This window comes from Ochlerotatus camptorhynchus, unplaced genomic scaffold (genome assembly GCF_037179485.1).
Source record: "Ochlerotatus camptorhynchus isolate MF236.1 unplaced genomic scaffold, CSIRO-AGI_Acam_v1.1 ptg000768l, whole genome shotgun sequence".
NCBI classification, from domain to species: Eukaryota; Metazoa; Arthropoda; class Insecta; order Diptera; family Culicidae; genus Ochlerotatus; species Ochlerotatus camptorhynchus.
This window is the reverse complement of record NW_027041235.1, coordinates 345,210-364,719: the sequence shown is the minus strand read 5'-3', so window position 1 is coordinate 364,719 and position 19,510 is coordinate 345,210. Positions and strand designations below refer to the sequence as shown.

The 19,510-nt window shown below is 37.9% G+C and overlaps 1 protein-coding gene and 1 pseudogene across 1 annotated transcript in view; one reads left to right on the top strand and one right to left on the bottom strand.

The window, feature by feature from the left end:
* The window catches only part of LOC135714971 (uncharacterized), a 236,930-nt gene that overhangs the window by 105,309 nt on the left and 112,111 nt on the right, over positions 1 to 19,510 (bottom strand). The window lies entirely within an intron of this gene.
* Positions 986 to 14,436, top strand: LOC135714970 (uncharacterized; annotated as a pseudogene).

The following is a 19,510-nucleotide window of genomic DNA, read 5'->3' as shown; positions in this document are numbered from 1 at the left end:
CAGTACCGATCGACGAAAATGATAAAAGTACTCTTTTGAACGAATTTTCATAATATAATACTAAAAAGGGGCTGAATTTAAGAGAAATTCTACAAAACTTCGTATACATCAATTAATTGAAGATGTGCAGTAGGGTGGGTCAGCTATACAACTCCTTGTGCCTCACTGCTCTTTCAATGCGTATTGAGGTCCTTAACAATGTGCAATCTTGTACGAATTTGCTCCCTCTTAACTTTGCGGGAGAATTTTGAAGTTTGTATAGGAAAACGCATGGAAAATGGAACGATCCTATTAATTTGCTTACCAAAAATCAAAAAATTGCTCATATTACACTAAATCTCGGACGTAAATATATTGAGAATAGAACTTTCCCATACAAAATTCAAAATGTTCCTTAAATCCAGAGCATAACCAAATTCGTTCAAACTTGACAACGTTGTTGGGTACCTCAATACATTTGAATCCAACAAATTATAGTCCTAACTAAGCCAAGAAACTTTGCCAAAGACGTCAATTCAATTGGATGCAATCCCAGGGCGTTATTATTTTTTCCTGATAGATTTCATTCCTGGTCCAGTGTGCAATGGAGCGGTATGTTTAAATATAGTTCATCGCTGATTTTGGATGTTACAACCCCTACAATTATAACACACGCATGCTTACTGTGTTGTATGCCATGTTCACCTAATACAAAATTACAGGATCAGGTGAACTTTCGAATTGTATGCCGGCGGATAAGCATATGATTAAAAAATTCAACACCGTTATGAAGTGTAGTATACTGAGAACTGCGCATGCAAAGAAAGCCTTTATAAAAACCTACATGAACCAATGACAGTCGGAAACACATTGCCATGCGCATGCCTTCATCCGTCCTTGTTGAAAGATCATAACACCATTAGCTCCGTATCATAAACACCCCTCATTGATTGTAAACAATGCATTGGCCTACACGAGTAGTAGGCAGACCCACAAAACCGCTACCATGACATTCACAATCAACGACCTCCGGGAGATCGAAGGCCGGCTGCACCACCTCCGCGGGGCCAATCACCATCAAATGCGCAACTGGTGAACGATCGGAAACATGCCGCACCACACCACAAGCCCATAAGCCATGAACATTAGCGTGCATCACGTGCTCGCATCTCTGCTGCTACTCGGCAATAAATGCTATTATTATGTGGCTACATTAAAAGGTACACTTGTGCGACTGGCCACGCTCGATTGACCACAAACAAACAAGCCAACCAACAAACAAGTTATTAACGTGGCTTGAAGAGCCGCTTGAAATTCCAAGCATACTTCCAATCCACGGTGCGCAATTTCACTTTCTTCGCATTTCTCACTGTCTACGTCTCGTGTGCGACTTCTTCGGGCCTCTTCTCGGAGACACTCACCGTCTTCATCTGCCCACGGCATTGGTGTGGCCATTTACGAGCCGGCTGCTTCTTGGGGACATGTGAGTCAAACCAACCGCAAAATTTATGCTGATAGGGTTCCATGAAGACGACGACGCCGTTGGCATTGGGACGGTTTAAAGTTTTTTCGGTGTGGCCACTCAATACTACTGGGCTGCAAGTTGGTTGGTGACAATCAACAAAAATTTGTGTCATCCAATAACGGACACGCGCAGATCGAGTGTGGTTGATCGTGCCTTTGAACTTTCTGCCGATCCGGTGCCGTGAGATAGCGGAAGTGATATTGGTTAGCTTTTTTTTTTCGTTTTGGCGATTTCAAAAGTGAGGACTGGTGGATAAAGAAAGATGACTGTCACACATTTGAACGGCCTACCAGCGAACGCGGTGTATATGCTAATGAGAAGACTGGTTTATTGGACTAGAGGCTGGAGGAGAAATTTTTGAGAAGGACAAAGAAAACGGATGCATATTCAATCGAGAAACAAGTTGTTGATGGCTGTCAGTAAGGTGCTGCCTTGTTTTTTGGAAACAACAGCTGACTCAGCGGAATGTCTTGCTGTGGAATAACAATGATTGTTTTTGTAGCAAGTGGTAAAATTCGGATTTACTTAGTCTTGGGACTTGGCATCAAAGAGGTACAACATACCCCAAGGATTTAAAATTTTCCATATCTAAAGAAATCAATTCTAATTTTGCAACGCTTGGTGAAGAATTTATACTACAGCTATATTCTCCTCTAACATTTAAAAATATTTATGAACGATTGTCTACGCAGTTGAAGTAGGGGTGAATTAACGTACCTCAAAACCTGTCTACGTTATTTATGGTACGTGGAGAGCCCAATCAGCCATGAGAAAAAAGCAACAAGTCATGATGTAAGTCATATTGAAGGTGGTGGGTCTGATTCTTCATCTGGTCGAGGAATTTTCGGGGTAGAAAATCATGTTTTTTTTTAAATATGGGACATTATTCTGTATGCCACGAGTGTACCCCATTAGGCATAAATACGTTAGGCATACGGACGTTAGGCATAAAGTCATTAGGCACAATGGACGTTAGGCATAAAATACCTTGCTGCTGTGCAACTCTAGAAACCTGTTCAACCTGTAAACATGTAAAAAATGCTTAAATTAGGCTTAGCGTTGAATAAAAAATGATACAAGTTAAACAAACATAGTTTATTTAATAAGCACAGTTTGGAATCCATTATTTATCATATCATAAGTGACGTATCTACATATCTACTTAGATCCATGATTAGTAGCGATAGTGGTTAAGTAATCTTACAATGAAAACTCAGCTTAGTTTTGAACTATATCTTGAAATCAATCGCATCTAGAAATAAAAAAAATCACACATTTGTTGTAATATATTCTTACACACTTATTACAAAAGTCAAAGAAGAAAAGGTTTTCCTCAAAGAACAGCTTATGAAATAAAGAATGGTGAATTCTGTGATTTTTCATTCAATAACAAAAAAACAGCCAAGGTTGAATAAAATATGATGCAAAAGAACAGCTCATGAAATGAAGAATGATTAATTCTGTGGTTTTTCATTCAATAACAAAAAAAAAAAAACATACCTGCTGCTTCCAGGATTTCCTGCCATGCTTTTCGATACAACGATTCTGTTTTTGTTGTCATCAGAATGAAAACTAGCGGAGCCGTCTGCTGATGTGAGGGAGCGATACTTCCATGAACAGTGACGAGTTGCCGAAACAAACAAGGAACTGTGGCAAACGTACCATCTGTAACCCAATACTTTGCCTGTCCAAGACGTCGTTAATGAGTTCCAAAAATTAAGGCTCTTTCATTATTGTCACCGAAGTCAGCAATCAATAGACGGTCTCCATTATCATCCTTCTGGAATTCATCCGGTAGATTATGCCTAACGTCCATTATGCCTAACGTCCTTTATGCCCAACGTCCATTATGCCTATCGTACATTATGCCTAACGTCCGTATGCCTAACGTACGTATGCCTAACGTCCGTATGCCTAACGACCGTATGCCTAACGTCGTGCACCCGTAAACCACATCATACAGGCCAGTATGTGGTGCCACAGCCAGTGCTGAGTTTTGTCATTATTGACAACATTATTTTTGACATGGCTGCAATAATTTACTCTCATCTAAACCAGCTTCAAAACTTCATTCATTTTTTGTGAGTGATAAAGATTTACCTAATTACGAAAAGTATATTTTTGAGCATTCTCGTCCATATTTCTTGTTATAATTGCAGCTGAGGACATAACATGTTTCTTTTGACGGCTCTATGGATTTATTATTTTTAATCCATGTAATTTCGTTAGAAATTTAGCAGAAAATAGGTCTGTCATGGTGTTTACTCATGGTTACTCCGCTCAATGATTTTTGGGTGCAGATATTACGATCTACATATGCTCCTCTAGTCCAGGCTGCTCCAAAATACATAAGGGATTTTTTGTCGCACATTTAGATTACTAAACCATGGTCCACTTAGTAATGGATCCAACTCTTCTGCTTATTACAGTACTCCTAGTGGACGTTTTCGGAAGCTTTTGATGTCTATTTGTTGACAACGACAATAACAATATCAGTGTATTTTTCCATTTCACAAAACGCTCTTGTTTTGGAGACAGACACCATGTAAGAGGAGCGTGGAAAAAAAATCGTGCCAGTCACTTGGAAAATCCATCGTGGTCCGAGTCAAAGCTGGCTAAAGTGTTGATTTTTATTTAGGAACACCGGAGTGGAACTGTCAACCGTCAGCTCCATGGAAAGGTCGTGAGATCCATCAGAAGCAACCCAGGTATGTCCGATCGCGAATGGAGTAAAAAGTATGACGCCGCCCGAAGTACAGTGCATCGAATTCGCTACCGCGAAGGCTTACAGGCATACCGCGCCAGTAGGCAACCAAATCGATCACTCAAGCAGAATACCGTAGCTAGAAACCGTGCTCGAAAGCTGTATGACAACTTGCTGACCAAGTCCGGTCGGTGTATACTTATGGATGATTAAACCTATGTAAATGCCACTTCCAAGAACAACATTTTACAAGACAAAGGCTCAAGGAGGTGTCCAGATTCAAATTTGTTTTTGCGGAAGAATTCGCACGCAAATATATGATCTGGCAGGTAATTTGCGACTGCGGCCAGAAGACAAAGGTTTTCGTCACTCAGAAGATGATGAACTCGGAGGTTTACAAAACCGAATGTCTCCAGAAGCGAATTCTGCCCTTCATCCAGTCACATGATGGTCAGGTACAATTTTGGCCGGATCTAGCGAGTTGTCACTACATCCGAGAAGTACAACAATAATACAATGACAACGCAGTCTAATTTGTTTAGCAAACCCACAATCCGCCCAATTGTTCCCAGTTCAGGCCCATTGAAAACTACTGGAGGAAACTGTAGGTAAAAGGTACAGTCATATAATTGCAGCTCAGATGAAAAATTGGTGGGATAAAATCGCCAAAACAGTGGATGAGACCGATGAGCGCCGCTTGATGGGTCGTATTAAGAGCACCCGCGTTGCAATTCGGGTTGCTAGTTTGACAACTATAGCCATTGCTATTTTGGTTAGCAACTTGTTTACGCACCGGTCGTTGCTATCACGATTGTGAATTTACGTTTTCAGCTTTCGCACCGATGGTTGCTAAACTTATCGTTGAGCTTCGAACTGAAAGTGATAACAGATTGATATACCTAATCACGAAGACTGAAGATTGAAGGTTAAGATACAACTACAGACCCAGATACTCAAGAAACGGTCCTCCGGAAGATCCAAATAGCCCGGCGATTTTTTTTTTTAAATCACTTGTTGTGATGCTACATGCATGAATTTGAATCAGGGACCAGCATGGGCACACTGATGGTCACAAAACTGTCCTCTGGGAGATCCGGAACATCCATAAAAGTGTTCAATTCGTAAAAATGATCGAAATATCGATCTTCGTATGCTCATCATATGAAAGTTGCGCACCAAAAGGCATAAAAGTATTTTCGGATGCCCATCTGGATTACTAGATTACATATTTTAGCTTGTAAATGTATCAAAAAATGTTGAAACCTTTAAGAAGCTCTGATTGATAGAAATGTGCGGAAGTTCACACACAACTAAACAGCAGGATAACAGCTGTATAGAAGCGGTAATGGATATGCAATTAGAGCTTGTCCCAACCGTCCCAACAGTCATAAGTAGCTGACTAAGTTCGCCAGATTTGCTTGTAAATAGGTTAAGTAAAGGTTTCCTCATATCATATAACGTTTGAATACAGCTTGAGACTGTATAAATGAAATGGGAAAAGCGTTTGCATTGTGAAAATTGTTAGTTGGGTAGTCGAGAAAAATGATTCATGTGCACTATTATAATAAAGCCACTACTCAGCGACCTTGATGTAGAAGGGCATGTAGGTAAATTTGTTTACGTCAGTTCAAAGTGTTGGCGTAGCGAAGTTGGTAGTATCAAGGTTCGCCAATGTGGTCGTCTCGAGTTCGATTCCAGGTTCCGGTACAGTGTAAATAATTCGGTGGTGTTGCTTATAACTAATTTCGAATAATTTGATTCACAGTAAAATAAACATGATATACCTCCAACAAAAAACGTACACAATATTTAACCTGGCGTCAAGAGAAAGCTGTGTAGTGATTATTGCATAATCAGGTAAAGGTTGAGTAAGCACCGTTCAAGTTCACACACAACTAAACAGCAGGATAACAACTGTATAGAAGCGTAAATAGATATCCAAGAAGAGCTTGTCCCAGCCGTTACAACAGCCATAAGTAGCTGACTAAGTTCGCCAGATTTTGAAAAATATAGCTCCACCCGTAGTGATAGATAATATTAATATTCTAATATTCTAATTCTGGTTTCTCAGCCTAAGAAAATCAAAGGATTTGTTGACTGGACGAGGGTTCGTGGATTTGCCAGTCCCTTGTCACGTGATTACAGATGGCCATCTGGTCATTTTGTCTTCCAAAGGTCTTCAATGAAGCTGATTCACCCTGCTGCAACAAACCATCAGGCAGAACTTTGCAACCGGTAAAGTATCTGCAGACATTGGTTATCCTTGCACTGATGGAGGGTTCCATTCACATCACATCACATAATTATATTAATATATTTTAGAAGTAGAATAAAATGTAATTATCATTGTAACAAAACGGTCTACTCTTGATGGACGACAAATAAGTTCATCTAGATAAAATTGATAAACAGCAGATTTTCAGCGATGGGCCCAATCTTAGATCCATAGGCCAACATTAGAGCCATTTACCCTATATCCAGTGTCCTCAGTTTAGCACATGTCGAATCACACTCCTTCAGAGAAATGATGAAGTATTCGGTTTTGACACAGTTGTTATTCTCCATCGCAGGGGGGGGGGGACGCCCTTTGTCAGCTAAAATTGGATTCCTTAGCACAAACATTAAACAATGACACTGATAACGATCATGCATCAGAACCCTAGTCTTAACCACTTCAAACTAGGGAACAACGAATAGAAGATTAGGAATCACATAGATGAAGACTAACCCATGTTTTCCTTGTTTCAAGATTATCCTACATTCAAACATTCATGCATGTAAACTTCCTTTTCACGTAAACTAGCAGCTTGCAAGAAATGTTGCAAACAAAGGTAGAAAGTTGCATACAATATATTGAATATTGCATGACATGTCTCATAAATTTACACGATTTATAATGTAAATTTGTATGATTTATGACGCTCCATTTATGTGCATCATAGTAACGGAAATTCACACTACTTTTTTTTAGCTGTGTAGGTGATGCAACCCGAGGACTTATCACTATTAACAAGGCCATTCATTCTTTGATGAATGAAAAATCCTGATCCCCTAGTTTAAAGTAATCAGGACTAAGAATCGGTGGTAGATCTTTAAAATTTAAAAAAAATGTTCTGCTCGCGATTTTTGTTCTATTGGCTTGAACATTTGGGAAAATCTTAGTTAAAGTACATGTAAAACTAGAACAAAAAATAAATGAAACAACAAACTTGATTTTTGAGGTATTGTCCGGTTCTGGACACTGCGCCAGTGGGTCGTAACTCGTAAATTGAAAGACGTTGCACTAAAAAAAGGTGGATCGACCAAGTGGAAGGCGACCTGCGGACCCTTCGCAGACAACGAGGCTGGTGAAGTGTGGCCATGGATCGAGTAGAGTGGAGACGACTTCTTCGGACAGCAGGGGACAACAAGGCTGATTGGTAAGGTAAGTATGCACTTAAAAAAAGTGCTCATTGCTTTCAAAAGTTAACCTACCCTTTAGACTAGTTGAATGTTGATTTATTGAAGAAATAGATGTTTGAAGATCACATACCTGAAACAAGATAAACAATACATTATTAAAGATATTGTACAGTATTTTTAAGATTATGTAACACAATAAATCATAAATAATTAAATTTAGATATCATTTTCAAGGCATTTTGTCAGCTGATTCTTCTTTTTCCCTCGTTTTAACTTTAACTATGCCGTAGTCTAAAACTAACTAGTAACTATACAGATAAAAATTCTGAATTTTAATAATGATGTAAACATTTATTCACGTAAACTTGTATTTCATTTCACGCAACCGAGCATCTTGTAAACAATGTTGTTTACAACAATGGGCTTTTGTATACAATATTTGCTACATGGCATGAAATGTGTCAGAACTTTACATGATATATAATGTAAACTTATATGATATGTGACGCTCCATTTATGTGCATCATACTGAACAGAAATTTACACTACTTTTTCGAATCGTGTAGGGTAGAGCGCTACTTCGTCGTAATCGCCCATTTCCGTTCTATCGATCAGAAAAGATCAATAATGTCAATGATTTCACCGTGCATAAATCAATAATATGTTTGTTCCGATGCGTTAGTTCATTAGCTACAATATAAACCCGGTTAGAGCGCATTGTATGAATATTTACGCTCATTGTTCTCAAAACAAAAGAAGCTCTCCCTGCGAATCCCCTTTTTCTACGTTTATCCGTAGGACGAAGAAAATCTAATGGCGTTTCAATGCGTTAGGACGGAATTGAAACTCGTAGAACGAATTTAGAATCAAGAAGCAGTATTAGATTTTAAACAATATCTCAACAATTTGTGGCTTTTTATCAAATCCAACGGTACGTCTGGAAAGGTGAATTAATTTAGAAGTCATCATTGACAGAAAAATTCCATTTTTAGTTTAAACTCGTTCAGAAAAGAGAGGTAAAGTGCGCGTTGTCCTTAGTAGGACGGAAATTAGATCAAAAACCCTACTGCAACTTCGGTGCTGGAAAACTGTGTCAACTTTTATGCGTGAATGGAATGTTTTGCTTATTTCTACAGTATCTTATTCAATTGGGAGCTGCGTACATCATCACGCACACAAAGGTTAAGTAACCATCCTTTGAAGTAAGTCGATAGAGAAAATCGATAGAATGTTTATGAAAACTTCTCCAACTTTTGATTGGACAAACTTACGTGTTTTTGGTATATTACTACAAAGCCCAACACCCTCACCCTCACAATACAACAACTGTATTCAGTACCGAAAAGGTGCCACCGTCATGTAACATTGACGAATAGCACCGATTGATTCGATTTATTGAACCTTCTCATGCAATCGTTTAACGATTATTCACACGTCGCCGTCCGTCGCTCTTCACCATCCATCAGCAGTGGGTTCGTCGTTTGCGAGTGCATCGAAGTTATTTACTGCACTGGTGGAAGGCCATTTGCCGCAAGATGGTACCTTACTATGTTTGAATGTGTTTGGAAAGATGGCGCATGCCCCACCGGCAGAAGCCATCATCCGGTTTGAAAGATGCATCCTCTGAACATGAGCAGGCTGGTGGCTGGTGGGAACTGTGCTCACTGACCACGTGCAATAAATCGTGCTGTCTGCCTACATAGTGTTCGGTGGGATCAAGTTTCTGCTGTGCTTGTTAGACGAGTGGTGAATGGTGTTTTACGAGTGATGCACATATGTATTTGCACAAGCATCAGAACCGATGCTTGAATAATGGCGAAATAAATTATTTCGTGCCGCCAAATGCGTGATCGAAGTGCTATTGACTGGGGGTCCTCTCGCCAAAAGTTGAATTGAATTGAAGACGAAACCTGTTGTTTCAGAGAGTTCATTAGTACGGCGAGGCGGTCGTTGACCTGTTGCCTGTCTGAACTTAAGTAGCAGGAGTTTTTCCAAAGGCTCTATGGAATCATATGAATCTTTACATTTTTGATAAGGCAAAAGGGAGAGTAATTGAATCCATTTCTTCTGCATGCTGCGGTAGCAAGTAATAGGAGAAAACTTGTCTCGGAGATGGGGGTCTCATCTTTGTACTCACCAGAAGTTGTAAGGAGTCAGGTGAATTGAATAACAACCGGACCCCGTGGCCACAAAATGACAAATTGCTACTTATGGGCGTAATGGATACCCTTGCGATACTTCATAGTACATTTACTTTGACAAAGCATCTTCATGGGAAGTGTTTCAGTGAAAATTGATATTTCTGTTTTTTTCCTTGATTTGTTTTCGTCGATCTTGTTTTCCATGCTGAGCACCAATGCTACCGACCTGGACCCTACCTATCGACCCATGAACTCATGAACCGAGGACCATCGGCAATTGATATTTCTTGTTTATAGATTCAATACAGGTGTAATGTTGAAAGAGTTGGCTAAGTTGAGTAATATTGGCAAAAAATATTAAAATTTGGTCAATGCACTCAGGGTCAGCAGTGTCAAAAAATACTCAAAAACCCAAATCTCATTTTTAGAAACAAGAAATGAAGTAGGCATCAATATATTCCAGAATATAATACACATTTATATGGTGTCAAAAAATCATGTTGGTACTGGGGCAACATTGCGCATATCGAAGCGAAAGACTTTTTGTAAGAACGCTTGTATGAAAAAGTTTTTCGTTTCGCGATGCGCAATGTGGCCCCTGAATGAAAAAAAAATCCAACTTAATATCATTTAGCTGATAACAAACATCATCAAACATTACAATTGCATTTGGAAATCAGAATGTAGGAAAATGTGAAATAGTGAGGGATAGAGGAATTATCTTAACTTCAAACTAATTTTCATAGACCATTACAACACAAATATTCACAGGTCGAATGACATTCTTAGCAATATCTTGCATTTTTGCTATAATTTTCAGGATCCATACACAATTAAAACACTATATATTGCCTATGTGAGGTAAACATTGGAATATTGCAGCATTGCAAGGACTCTTTTTTCAATCAAGCACAAAGAAAGCAATTTTAATTAGGCCGGATTAAATGAATACTTTTACTTTTGTCAGACCCGATCCAAATGTGGCGAGAGGGGGGTCATATTTCAACCCTTTTGCATTATTTTTTATATCAAGGTATCCACTTGCATGCTCAACCGTGGTATTCAAATACAAAAACTAGGTGACAAATAAATATTTCGAATGATCACATTAAAAATTTTAAAATTTGGTAATCTCCAAAATCGTATTAGAAATATAAGAAATCGTCATGTTCAGAAAATTGTTTCAACTTCATGATTTCTAATGTTTTCTAAATCTAAAAGTTTTGCAATATTCTGAGGGGCTGGCCATAAACTCTTTCTATTTCTACATGGAATGTCATCCACATATTTTGTTTAACGTGAACACTACTCTCCCCATCTATAACCTATCTACATGGTTATTAGGGTGGCCCAAAATTGCACTTTGTCAGGGAACCTGGGGGATCACCCTTCAAATGATAGCTAAGCGTGTAACAAACAAACTGTTGTGTGACGGCAACACTGGTATATGTTGTTTAGAAGTAGCTCTGATGAAATTTTTTTTAAATTAGTTTTTCATAGCTAATGTTGAACATGTATGTCTAATTCTTTAAAATTTAGCTGGAACCGGTGGCTATAAGGGTCTATAGTTTTTGTTTTCAAAGCTGTTGGTCAATTTCGTCAAATAGATGTTATTTGATATGTCGCTTTATATGGTTATCAGTGATATCAAATTTTACCATATGGAACCATAATCCATAATATTCGAAACTGGTTCTACGGTGGCCAAGTGGCTTTATAGATTCCGTTTTGAGAGCCGTTGGTCATATTTCGTTGAATATGAGATTTTATATGGCGCTTGATATGGTTATCATCTATCAAATTTAATTGTTGCTTTGAGTGTCAGGGTAATATTTCGTAGAGTAGATGTAATTTCATATGTCGCTTGATATGGTTATGGGAAATATCAAATTTGACCATATGAAACCATAATCCGGAATATCTGGAATCTGGAATATGGTTCTACGGTCGCCATATGGCTCTAAGGCTATCAAATTGAGTGCAATTGGTCATATTTCATCGTGTATGAGTAATTCTCGTTGAAACCAGGCCGCCATTGACACATGGTCTTTAAATATTATAATATATATCCGCTTGATTGGTCGAAACTGATAAAACAATTAGATTGCCTCTTTCTTTAGCTTAAACTAATGGACTCCTCACTTGCCAAGGGGACTTACAGTTAAAAAAAATAATTTCTAGCAATTCTTGACATATTTATCATGTTAAATCTTAAAAAAAAATAGTTTTAGTTTTTAGTTTTAAGATGTCAATTGTTATACTGACATGCAGGTATAGAAAACCTGTCTAAAATACTGAATTACTAAAGTTAAAACAATGTAAACACACTCACGGTGCTCCTCTGACCGTTATTATAAAAAATTAGTTCCACCAAAACTGAGTATACCAATCGATTCGTTAGATCATTCCGCATCTCTGAACCAAATTAAAAAAAAAAAAAATCGTAGGGCGCATTTTCGAGTTACGCCCTTTTAAAGGCGTAACTGCATAAAACTAACTAAAAACAGGGAAATTCCATCACGTATTCTTATTTTACATGCACAAATTGCAACACTCGCTGTTTTTTTTAGTGAACACAAGTAGGCATTGACAAACGTTATTGACAAACGTGCCTTTTGTGAGTTGCAGCGCGCTTTGTTTTGCTTGAAATTTTATCATGGATAATCACGCAATCAACAAAAAAAAAAGTGTGAATTTTATGCTTTCAAATCGAAAAAACGTTAGACCGATCTCCAGTGCAATACGGCAAGTGATTAGGGATCATTACTTAAGCGATATTGATGTTCGCGAGTGGTATTATCCGTCCTCAATACGTGCCAAGTGTCGGATTTATTGCAGCCCTGTAAATGGAAATAGCAGAAAAGTGGTCCTACATAAATACAAGTTTAACTATTCTAAGAGTACGAGAACAAATTCAAAGTGCACTTGTGAAGTTTGTGAGGCTGCTCAGCTAAAGTATGGTAAAAATCTACCGGGAACAGTTCTTAGAAAGGAAAACCAACGTAATTCAAAACCGAGCAATTTAAACACTACTAAACTCATACGCGAGGTCATACGCATGTGTAATACTTGTCTAACGGAAATCGGACGAGGGAAGAATCACGTTTGTACTATCACTGAGCGTTCAGAAAATTTAGCAAGAACTCTGAAAGAAAATAATTCTACACCAAAGGCATCAGAAGCAGCTATGTCAAAGTTTCTAGCCAAAAAAGTCTCAACTTCTGGTAAAAAAGCAACTGATGTTTTTCAGAATGTAGCTTTAACGTTTTATTTGATTCATACAGGTTCTGAAAACATTCGCTTATCAAATCGTCGAGGAAAACCATCCGTATTTCTAAAAGCTAATTCTACTTTATCTTTGAAAGAACGGAAATAAATGCGGACGGAAGATATGTTCAAAGTGAAGACGGGGAATAACTTGAGCATGCGTACAAATGGTAATGTTTTATTTAGGATTTACCGAAGCTTTTGATTTGCTTATTGGTTAGTTGATTTACAGGCATCATGAAAGGTTTAAAACGAGGTGGAGTGAGCTTTGAAACTGGTCTAAAAGGAAAGCTTTCCAAACTGAACTCACAGCTTGGAGATTTGTTTAGTATTGTAGAGCTAGGAGAAGTAGCCAAAGGTAAAACTCAAAAAGGTACATATTTTAAAGAAATCTAAATTAAAATGCTCTTTTCTAGCTGAAGTCGTTCATCTTGGTCAATGCGCTGATGTTCCAGCTATATTTTGTAATAATACACCTGAGTTGCTTCAACGAATCAAGAAAAGTAGACACGCCAGTGAGGAAGAACTTTTCATAAAGCTTGGTATCGACGGTGGAGGAGGATTTTTTAAGATCACTCTCTCTGTTGTATCCAAAACCCAAAATAATTCCACAGATTATTTTAAAGACAGCGGCGTGAAACGCCTCCATATTTTAGCATTGGCTCCAAATCTTGCCGAAAAATATGAATATATTTTTCTAATCTGGAATGGTCTTTTGAAGCTAAATCACTTGGAATCGATTATTGCCGGTGATTTAAAGATCATTAACGAGATTATTGGAATAATGGCGCATTCATCTACCCACCCCTGTCCATATTGTGTAACAGAAAAATCAAACCTTGCATTGCAAAGTGGAGTGCCCCGAACGATTGGAAACATTCGGGATAATTCCAATAAAGACCCATGTTCCAAAAATCGTAAAAAATATGCGAGCTGAATTAAACCACCGCTGGTTTTCGGCCAAGACAGCACTCCTGTTTTGCTGGTATGCCCTCCGCCTCCACTTCACGTGACACTTGGAATCGTGAACATGGTTTTTCAAGCAGTGGAGAAACAAAGTCCAGACTGGGCAGATTTATGGATCGAAAAGGCTCATGTACGACATCAACAGCGAACATACGGTTTTACAGGACGAGCATGTACCCGGATTTGAAGAAGATATTAATAAGTTTGTCGAATACTGGGACATGTTCCATCTACCAAAATCGTCCTAACACCATATAACCAAGTTTCACGTGAAAGAGTTTTGTAACGCAACCGGACAAGGTTTGGGTTGGCACAACGAGCAGGCGTCCAAATCTGTTCACAGCGACTATTTATTGACTTGGGAAAGATACAAGACCACGAAAACATCAAAGATATACAAATCTCAACTTCTGCGTGCTGTCGTTGACTACAATAGTGGTCATTTGTGTTAAACCACTTTGAGATTCATTAATTATATTTAGGTTTATTAGTTTATAGATAATCAAGGTTTATTAGTTTACAGTTAATTTAAATAAAACTTAAGCCTTAAATTAACGTACAAAACTCTTTTTAATTCCAAAAATTAGCAATCGTTAGAAATTATAACCATGTAATTAATATATAAACACTCTGCAATCGACATTTCATGTCATGTTGCATGCAAAATAAGCATATGTGATGGCATTTTACTGTTTTTAGTGAGATTTATGCAGTTACACATTTAAAAAGGCGTAACTCGAAAATGAGCCCTACGTTTTTTTTTTAAATTTGTTTCAGAGATGCATAATGATCTAACGAATCGATTGGTATACTCAATTTTGATGGAACTAAATAATAACGGTCAGAGGAGCACCGTGACACTTAGATTCATCAACACACTTAAGGTGGGTAAGCTATTCTAGTAGCTTGAGCCCCTAGATTAAAATTAAATGTAATTTTATTTGAATTTCGAACAAATTCAAAACAGTCAGGAAACAGAGTAAGTAATAGAGATGTTGCAGATGGTGAACATGGACGTGGCGACCCTGGAGACCAAAAACGAAGCTACATATACAGCCTGAACCCCAGCAGGCCTAGGTTCAATCCCAGTCGACACCGCCGGGATGTTCTGAGGCATAACATCTCTGATCACGCCTTCCGGGATGTAAAGCCATTGATCCCCGATTCATGAGTTGATGAGCCGATATGTAGGGTCCACGTTTGGGAGCTGCCTCCCTGGCGTCGGTAGCATTGGTTCTCAGCACGGAGAAAAAGATCGACGGAAAACAAATCAAGAAAAAAAAAAGCCTGAACCCCAACAGACCTGGTGCCAATGGCAGAAACCTTGGGCAGATCTGGTGGCATACGAAGCAATGCATAAGAAATAAAATTTGGAGAAAAATAATGAAGAGCTTTGAGTGGGTTGGTTTATTTCCTTTAAATTCCTTTGCTTATCTTTTGACAGATACGCGTATTTCGTCTACTACTTGCAGACTTCATCAGTGCCAAGTGCTGAAGAATCCATCTTTTATCTACGAGTTATATAAAAGTAAATCAAGGAAATCAAGATATTGAGCCCTGGAAAATTCTCTAGACTCTTGGACGTGGATGAACTTAGAAGAAGAATACTGGAAAAACATTTCGTTGAGATTTGGGATGATTCCAGGGATGTTCTGTACGACCATCTGCTTCTGCCAGATTTATATCGCTCACTGTTTACGTAACGTTCAGGACGTTGACTTGGAAACCTTGTGTGTCAGACGCACAAACATTTTGCAATTGCATATCATCGATTAATACTGCGTGGCAACATAGATTGTCCTCAACTTCATCAGGACGTTCCGCTTTACGTTCCACGATGACACTTGAGGAATACACAGCTTGTCGCTTATCTATACACACAACTAGCTATAGTTACAAAATCTTTTTGACAATTAAATTTTCTGGCCTGTGCAAAAATATTACTGTGCAATTATTTTTTGCACAGGAGTCTAATTTGGTGCAAAATACGCAATATACTTCCTCACAATCTTGCAAGTTCTCATTTCAGTAAAAATATACTTTTATTTTTAGGTTATGAAATTATAAGATATTATAATGATAATTTGTATTCCAGTAAGCGTGGGGAAAATCATTTCATTTTGCATTTACTACTCACTCACAGACATACAACATCAGAAACGAGTAGTAGCTTTCGTTCGTATTCTCATTGCTTCTATTTCCTTCGATGAACATAGCATTGAGCAAAACGTACAGCTGAACGTAAAATGAATGATTTTGAGTGAAGTGATCCTCACTTATTTTTTTTGCATGCTTAGCCTTTTACGAATGCGTTCGCTGAGAGAGCTACACACTTAAAAAAATCATGTAAATTTAGGTGAGAGTGACATGTAAGAGCGTCAATTTTGACATAAATTTGAGTCATAACAGACGCGAAATATTGCTCAATCAAACGTACTTTTCGTCGAGCAACGACATTTTCAAGCTCGGAGCACTCAATATTACATCCCAAGTAACAATTCTGCAATCATTTGGCATCCACTCTGATTTCTGATGGTTTTATAATGGCAATGAATAAGCCATTTAGTTTAAATACAGCATTTCACAGTGTAAAACGTTCCTGCTTAGTACTTCACCTTTTCGCTGTTTTAAAAACCTTTTACAGTCTGGCGAGAAGTCAAAAACTGTCTTGTTTTAAAATTAAATTTAAAATTGTTCTCAATCCCACCATAAACTTCATTAGCAATTTTTTATTAATGTCTTGATAAAATACTCTATAAACTTGTTCTATCATTATAAAAGCAATCATAAGCCATTCGGTTTTAAATGAGAGTCAAATGCATATATTGTTGCCTTTTCGGCTTTTAAAAGTGTATCATAACAAATCGAACTTTAAGGATGGATCCTCATAGTGAATAAAAACCAAATTTATGACAAGGATATCTCGAAGGATAAACGAAGTTGGAGGAAAAATTCAAGCGATGCTAACGACCAAAGGGAAGTCGAATTCAGTAAAATTTAGTTCTTTAGGAGAACCAGCACGTCCGGCGGAACGGGTACCATCAACGACTGAGCATCTGGTGGAGAAGAGTGAAGTGAGCGTGGTCCTCAAATTCATAAAACATTTTCAAAACAGTCTGAAAACAGACCAGCCGAATAGATGAAGATCGGAATAACTTGCGTCAGTACCGACAGTAAACCACTGAAACTGTCAGTTAGAGGACACTAGTTGGTTTCCGATCCATAGCTGCGATTTTATTCGGTGAAAGGGTCATCACTTGGAAAAAAAATCATTCAACCGTACATTCCCGCATCGTTTGATGGTGCCCTTCCAGAACCATCCGGAAGAAGGGGATCTTTTCGGGAATGATCGAGGTAACAGCTGTGCGAAATGCGAAATGCTGTGAACACTTTCTGAGTAACTGCTTCCAAGCCATCGGGAGACAATCGCCTGGAAGAACGCTGAATTGCTCGGCGCAACTATCGAAAGATAAACAAACTTTGACGTTTAACATTTTGTAGGCAACATTGCCGCCATAAATCTGAACGGGTCTGATTTGATCTGAAATGGCTTTAGATAAATACAATTCAAATACAAGTTTTCTTCATAAAAGCCATTTCAAAACCTCTTGAATTTGTTAAGGATTTCTAGAAAGCAAAATAACTTTTTACAAATGGCCCATGAAAATCAACTTTTATGCCTCCGCCATATTACAATTATTTTGTTTGTTTTTTACAATCTTCGATTTTCAATCTATATTTCCTTGCATATAACTTTATTTTAGTTAATTTAGCAATGAGAAAATATTTAGAATGCAACAATCATGAGAAATAAAAATCTCGGCTAAGCTTAATGATCGATCTGAAGAATATATTTTTTTTTCTTAATGTTAAAAAATTAGTAAAATCGATATTTTTTCGTGGGCGGACTCAAGTTTTTCGATGTTTTCACGTACATTTCACATCAAATTTTATATGGCATCTAAAACTAGGCCACTTCATGCGAACTATTTAACAATTTTGAAATTTTTGTAGATCAGTTTTTATTTTAATTATTTTGATAAGATCGGATGGTATTTATTAATCCTTTTTTATCTTGATTGTTGTTTTTCTAGTGAACTTAGCAAGCAGCTAGGGTAAATGGCTCAGATAATGGTTTTAATTGTTGCCAAATAGCTTTTATTGTAGCTTAAATACGGTTTTGAAATGGATATCAATGCGTTTATCGTACAACCATTTTGCAGTAAATCAATCTTGAAGAGCTTCGAAAATATACCCTTCAGAACCTTCTCCAGAGTGGGCAGATTCTAGCATCAATGAGGTTTTGGTGGATGCATCAATGGCAAAGCAGTCTTGGCCAGGGTTTTATGAATGTTGTTTTATAGTAGCTTTGTAGTATTTCATAAAACTTAAAATGTTATTTGGGATGACATGTTTATTTACGTCTCATCTTTTATGGCAAAGACGGATTCCGTCATGTGTAAAATTATTTATTTCTAAGGGTGTAAGTGAGAATTTTGCAGAAGAATCACTTTTTATTTTCTAGCTTTAAACATAAATTGACACATTTATATTGGTATTAACACACATAAAAGTATTATACTGTAACACATAAAGCTTCACGCAAATACCGTAAAACTGCTGTTACCAATTCAATGGGTTTAATCACTCAACCAAAAAATATCTCACTTGTCTATTTAAATCGTTAGCGTTCGGTTTTACGCATTCAATCGGGTTCTCCCTCGGTATGGAAAATTGTTCGGTTGGCTTTCAGTTTATCCTTCATATCTTCTACTACTGTCAGTTTCGAGTCTACCTGTAGAGTCACTTGGTTGGAATAATTTACACTCGCTTGACAATCTGTTTGTAGGTGAGGATGGCTTATTTGTTTTTGCTCTGCTCGCGCGAGTGAATGACTTTTCCCATGCTTGTTCGTAAGTTACAAGGAGAGGTTGTAAAATAGGCACAATCCACGATTTTATAATCGCTGAGCGCTCACGATGAGTGATCACTCAGTGATTATAAACTCGCTCTCTGAATGCGAAGTTGATAGTTTTTATATTTAAAGCACATACCGTGCAACCACCTCTTGTAACATACCGTAAGATGGGGAGACATTGGGCAAAAATTGAAAAATGATTGCAAAACTGTAGCTGATATATGATGAAATTCTAGAATGTTGAGAAAACAAAAAAAAAAAACATCACTTTTCCCATAAAGGGTGATACGGTCAAAATTTGGTCAAGGGAAAACGCGTGTAAATCGGTGAAATCGTTTATTTAAAAAATCAAATTAAATTTCTTTTTCAAGTTCAATTAGTATAAAATTCAGGAAAAATATTCAGTTAGGCTTCCGCTTTTCCAAATCCGAATTGCCAGGCCTTACGCTTGACCCCTGCCATCAGATTTTGTACAGCCACCTTGTCCACCTTCTTCGCCGCAGAAAGCCAGTTTGCCTTGAACTGCTGCTCGCCCTTAGCAGTTTTTTTGGTCTTCTTTAGGTTCCGCTTGACAATAGCCCAGTATTTCTCAATTGGGCGGAGCTCTG